Source organism: Chlamydotis macqueenii, chromosome 16 (genome assembly GCF_036417535.1).
Source record: "Chlamydotis macqueenii isolate bChlMac1 chromosome 16, bChlMac1.mat, whole genome shotgun sequence".
In the NCBI taxonomy this organism is placed as follows: domain Eukaryota; kingdom Metazoa; phylum Chordata; class Aves; order Otidiformes; family Otididae; genus Chlamydotis; species Chlamydotis macqueenii.
This window is the reverse complement of record NC_141571.1, coordinates 11762564-11768563: the sequence shown is the minus strand read 5'-3', so window position 1 is coordinate 11768563 and position 6000 is coordinate 11762564.

Here is a 6000-nt window from a genome sequence, read left to right as displayed (position 1 = left end):
AGCCTGCAGTGGTGGTGTTGGAGGAAAGGGGACAATGGAGTACAGAAATGAAACTATATTAATGTGAATTGTTCTTCCAAATGAAACACTTAGGAACAACAAAGAGACCTTGCAACATCTCTGCTGTTGCTGCCACAGAGAAGAATGTTTGTTGTTAGTGAGGCACCTCTCACAGGAACATCATTTAACTGTGGTGGGGGACTTCACTTGGCTTGCTGTAAGGAAAACGCCAGTGTAGATGTTTTACTTGCAGGAAGGAGTAGAGTGAGAATGCCGAGGCACGGGCAGTCAGACAGGGAAAGTGGCGTGGTGTATTTATGGGCAATTACAAGAGTGACATCTCTGGGTGACTGCTGCTTCAATGGCATTACAGAAAAAACATCTATCTTGAAAAATATTTTTTGATGGTGTCTCTCAACCATAAACTTCCTTCTTTATGTTGACTGAGCTGCCACTTTACATAAAATTTTACCTGAAATAAAAAATTATTTTATTACAGTTTTAAGATGCATTACTATTTTTAGGAGGGAAGGACTGTATAAAAAAACTATTTTATTTTAATTTGGCACAATTCTAAAATTCCAAGCATTTTAGTTTACTTCCTATAGAAAGCAAACTTTTGCCTTTTAGATAAATCCTGTGGGTGTTTGAACCGCTCAGACTCTGCTTCTTACAACCACTTTTGACAGACAGCTGAATGGGTTAATAATCTTGGATATACTTAAATGCCTAGAAATTCAGTGTAAACAGGTCATCAGGCAACAAAGTTCATTCACAAGTTTGCCCTTAGCGACCCATCCACCAATGTTTGTAATCATTCAAGGCAGCCTGCCTGTTTCTACCAAAATCCTCTGAAGAATCAGGGTTTTTAGAGAGGAAAAGGACAAAGTTGTATAGATATGCAAGCAATTAACAGAAAAATTGTGTACAATTAAATTTTGAAGTTTATTTTTTTTAATGCAAATCCATAAGATGTCAGACTTCTTTTGATCTGTTTGCAGAGAGTTAATGGTTTAATGTTTAATTACTGTAATGCATAAACTTTGAGTGACTGCACTTAGGATTTCCTCCCCACCTTAATTATAGGTAAGGCATTTTTTTTAGTGATGTTTAGCCCGTATTTGAACAAAGACTCTTCTTTCCTGTATAGAGGCGGGCATGATACAGCAGTGGGGAGTTAGCAGAATTGGTTTTGTCTGTATAGTTTAGAAAAAGAATGTATTTGAGAAACTGGAACAATAACTGGTTTGCAATAGCATTCATATGATGCTAGTAACAGAAAACATGAACGAGTAATAAGAATAACGTCTTTCCACTGGCTCTGTGTCTGCAACAGTTGATTTCAACAGTACGTTTCAAGTGCTAACAACATATCAAGTGAGGTTCCTCAGCAGAGTAACTTTAATCATGAGGGACTAAGCGAATATGCATGCTGTATAAAATACGAAGCAGTGTGAGAAGGATGGTAAGGCTTTTTGAGGTAGAAACAAGATTTTAAGAAGAACCTTTGGAGGATGCACGCAGATTAGTAAATATGTGTGTCTGACAGAGAAAGGAAAAATTTCCAGAGGAATTTTTCGAGAAAGTGATGATGTGATGTTCTGTACAGCATGCAGTGTTCCTATGGCTTTTAAGTGAAAACCAAGCTGACGAACATCTTAGGGCTGTTTTCTGTAAGTGAAATGTGCAAGCAGTGGAATCCGCAGTAGCAGAAACAGATGAGGCACAAAAAGTAGTATGAGAACTCTTTTGTGTACAAGCAGAACAACACTTGAAAAATAAAAGTTGACTAACTTAGGAACTTTCTGGATGGCTAATGTTCCAATTCGTACTGTTAGATAACCCAGCTATAAAAGTGCTATTAAAGGAAAAAAAAAAAGTCATACCTTATTCAGGCCAGATGAGAATAAGCACACTTATCAAAAATGTTGGCAGTTGTGCAAAGAAAAAAAAAAAGTTGTTGAAAGATTGTACTGAACTTACTCTTGCTGCAGCAGAGGCAACAGATGCTGGAGGCCTCTCTGTTCAAGATACTGTAGCTGTGCCGTGTTCTTCACCAGCACTTCTGGAGAATTGGGAAAGGCGAGTTTGGAATTTATGTTTCTTCCAATAGACGGTGTTTGTTTTGAAATTGGTATTTTTTCACACAGTGAGGCAGGCCCAGTAGAAGCAGTTTGGAAACAGGCGCTGCCTTTTGAAAAAAAAAAAAAAATTACTGATAGTGCTGCATATGTGGAAATAAAGGCTTTGAGAACCATTTATGAAACAATGCATGTGACTGGCAAAACATGTTTACTCAGTTTGCTCTGTGATATTTGGGAGAAGACCTCTGCAACATCAGTGAATTAAATAATCGTTGCAGTAAAATGCCCTCCGCTGGAATCCTTTGCCTGGGTGCGTAGTTCCGTATCTCAAGGCAGAGGGCCTGGGGCCCACCTTGTCTTCTCCAGTAAAGACATGGTGGAACAGCTTGCCCGATGCTCACTGCATGCTGCCCTGACGATCATACAAAAAGTTGTACCTCAGGGGCTGGATGCGGGCAACTAGGATGTGCGTTTTGATATTACTGGTACTAGTAACAGACTTTCCAATATCGAGATGTTTCTGAGCATGTTGGCATAGCAAACGCTGTGTACATTAGTTTACTTTGTGTTTTCCACCAAGATTCTTACATGGGAAGTACACTGCTAGTAAATTGATAATCCCTCCTTCAGCTCTCCTGATTGGGGTTGAAATACTGAGAGACTCATCTCCTCTTTTATTGTTATCACCATGCTTTAAATGTCTCAAATGTCTTCATTTCCTGAAGAATTCCTTCTTTAACTATTTGGAAAACAAATACAGATACAATACATGTTGCTGTAACGTTCTCAGCAACTTCTTGTCCTTGAGGGAGGGACTCCTTTTTTCCTTTTTTTCTTTTCTGGTAGGCAACAGATGACCGATTCCTTGAAAATGTTCAAAGAGGTACAGTGACAGTTCCACCAAAAGACATGGATCCTTCACATGTTCTCTAACATAAAGTGAAACTGTTATTTGGAGAGAAACCTGGCTTAGCACTGGGCCCGTAGGGATCTTAACAAGGACCTTGGCCTTGCTCTTGTGTTAGTGTGTGCAATGAGAGCCCAAGTCATTTACCCCAGATCCCATGATGAGATAGCAGCAGAATCAGAATTATGATCCAGGGGTAACTGCAGGATTTCTTCTCCTTAAACTTTCTTTTTTATTCTGTGCTCCTGCAAATACAGAGTTAAATTATTCAATCTCTTTGGAACTCTGCTTAAAGAAAGAATGTTAATTTAAGACAAACCTCAGGATCTGGCACAGGTGTTTTGAATATTTTAATTCATGATCAGATTTGTATAAAGAAGGGTTTTACATTTAAGAATTCAAATGCTTAGGTTCAATCTGGTTCTTAATTGTAGTGTCTTTAAAAACATTGAGAACATGACCCTTAGCTGACCCATGACTATCCAAATTGGCACCAGAAGGAGCTGCAAACTGGCTTCACTGTGAAATTAATGGAATTCTCTTCTGTGATAGATATAGGGAAACAAAGTACAGGTTTAAAAAACATCTATTTGGAGAACTGCATCTTAATGGTATCAGAATTGCATAAACACGTGCATAGTTCCAGGAATCTTCTAAAAGAGCCTCTGTGCTTTGATTGTTACTTATGTTTTACTCTGGTTATGTAGTTCACCTAATCCACTAGCCATTCAATATATATTTTATATTGCTACCATAGTTTGCACTTTTTTTAATGACAAAACACTCCAACCTTCTTCCCATCTGCATTGAAAGTATTTGCATAGCTAAGGGCCCGCGCTGGTACGCGAAGGCAGCTCATCTGCTGAGCAATATAGTTTGCCAGGCCTGGAACACCAAAGAGAAACATAGTGAGACACTGAAGCATTTTTAAATTCAGTCAGTTCTTTGGGGCAGTAACTATAAAAACAAGACAGCTATATCAAAGTGAACTATGAAAATAAAAATGAAAATTATTCAACTAATTGCAATAGAACAAATAATTCCTGGACAAGTACAGCGAAATTACCATTCATTAAATCCATAAACACTCACTAGCTTGAGTGAGCTGTTTCACACTCTGAGGAACAGCTTAAACAGAAATTATTAGATAATAAATGTGATTTGTTGTCTAATGGAATATCCATTATAACCAGTAAAAAGGAAACTCTCATCTTCTCTAAGATTATTTCGTTGTTTAACAGACTGGCCTCTTAGTGTCTAAACTATCTTGTCCATACAGGATTTCAAAATACTCATAGGAAAAGTGAGTTTGGATGTCAAAGACTTCTGAGCAACTTATTGGTAAGGGGCTAGGACTTCAGCTCTTGCAAGTCAATACAATTCAGTTAATGCTAATAGAGACATCTGCAGGGAGTTTGAGTCAAGGTATCCATTTACTAATGCCCAAATGATAGCACATGGCTAGATGTGCTAAAGATGTTCAGATGCCTAAAGAAACACAGAGGTGCAGAAGGAGGTTTTTAAAATGGACTTATGTATCTACCCAGTTTCTAAAAGTGGTGCATACAGGAAATGACTGGCAACCTGGTCTGTTATAAAATGGATAAGGATCATACGGAACTAAAATGAGAGAACTAAGCTAGAAGACATAGATATGGGGGGGGATGTTCAATGTGGATACTGGTGTGACTCTAGGCTAAAACCCAGTAAGAGCCCAACGATTCAGTGAGGTGTTTCCCAAGGCACAACAGGAGCTGAGGCTTGAACCTCATCCCAAACCTCTGTTGAAGCTCCACTGTGCTACTGTCAGCATGGGTCACTCAGCTAGAGATACCTTTGGGGAGTGCAAATCAAGGCACGCCTGTCTTCCAAAGCACTTCCGAAAATCCTGGAAGTCAAAATACTTTTTAAAATGTGCTTTTAAACAAAGTTTGGCAAGACATTACTGCAAGGTAAACACAAAGTTCAATACGTGTTGTTTAACTTGCTTAATGTATTTGAAGTCTCTCACTCCTGACATTTCTTGGTAGCATAAAGCTCTCCAGATCAGCTTATAAGTATATCTCTTCCATTGTAAAACTCCAGTAGTGAAAACAAACATTGTTTCCAATCTCATCTGTTCACAATTTTGCTTGATTGCTATTCCAAAAGATTTCAAGCTGTGGATTTAAAGATTTAATATTCATATGGCTAGAATTTGTTCCTTTTCTAACAATTACTTTTAGCTACATTATTCAGTCTTACTTACATTAGCCTGCATTTTACTTGCATCAAGACACAGAATTTGTCTTCTTAAGTTACCTTGAACCAAACTGTCATGATTGTCCTCAGCAGTCTTTCACATCAGAGTTATTTTTGCCTAGCTGTTCTGAAAAAAAAAAAAAAACGACTCCTAAAGCAACATCTTGAGTATGTGTGGAAGATGCTAGACGCTGCCAATGGGAATGTCTTTCACGCTGGAGCACTAGGTATCTAGAAGTATTCAGGGTGGATCTGGTAAGAACACGTCCCAGAACTGTGGCCACCATTTAGTTTGGTCATTATAAAAAGTCTTACAGTCTGTGTAACATTTGCGTTCTTTTCTTGTAGCAAGAGAAATTCTGACAAGCTGGTTTTGCTCAGCTGTGTTTTGTGAGAGAGAAAGGGTATTAGATGTCAAAGTTGAGGATTTTAAAACCATCAAGGGCACCAAATTCAGTCTCTGCTGGCACATAATGCCAGCAGTTTCATGTTTTATTTTGCAGAAAAAACTATTCAGTTCTGATATATTCAACAAATAGTGGAGGGTATAGTAGGATACTATTTAGCACATTTTAAAGCAGATGAGGAATTACTTAAGTCATTGGAGTTTAGCCAAGGGAAAATTACTTCTGCCTGTATGACAAAATAATCCTAAAAATGTACCACCATCTCCTACTCATGTATCTGGGAGACTTCAGTGTGTTACAAAAAAAACCCTTAGTAAAGGTGAGGATAATTAAACAAATAAACCAAGGGTCTACTTTAGTT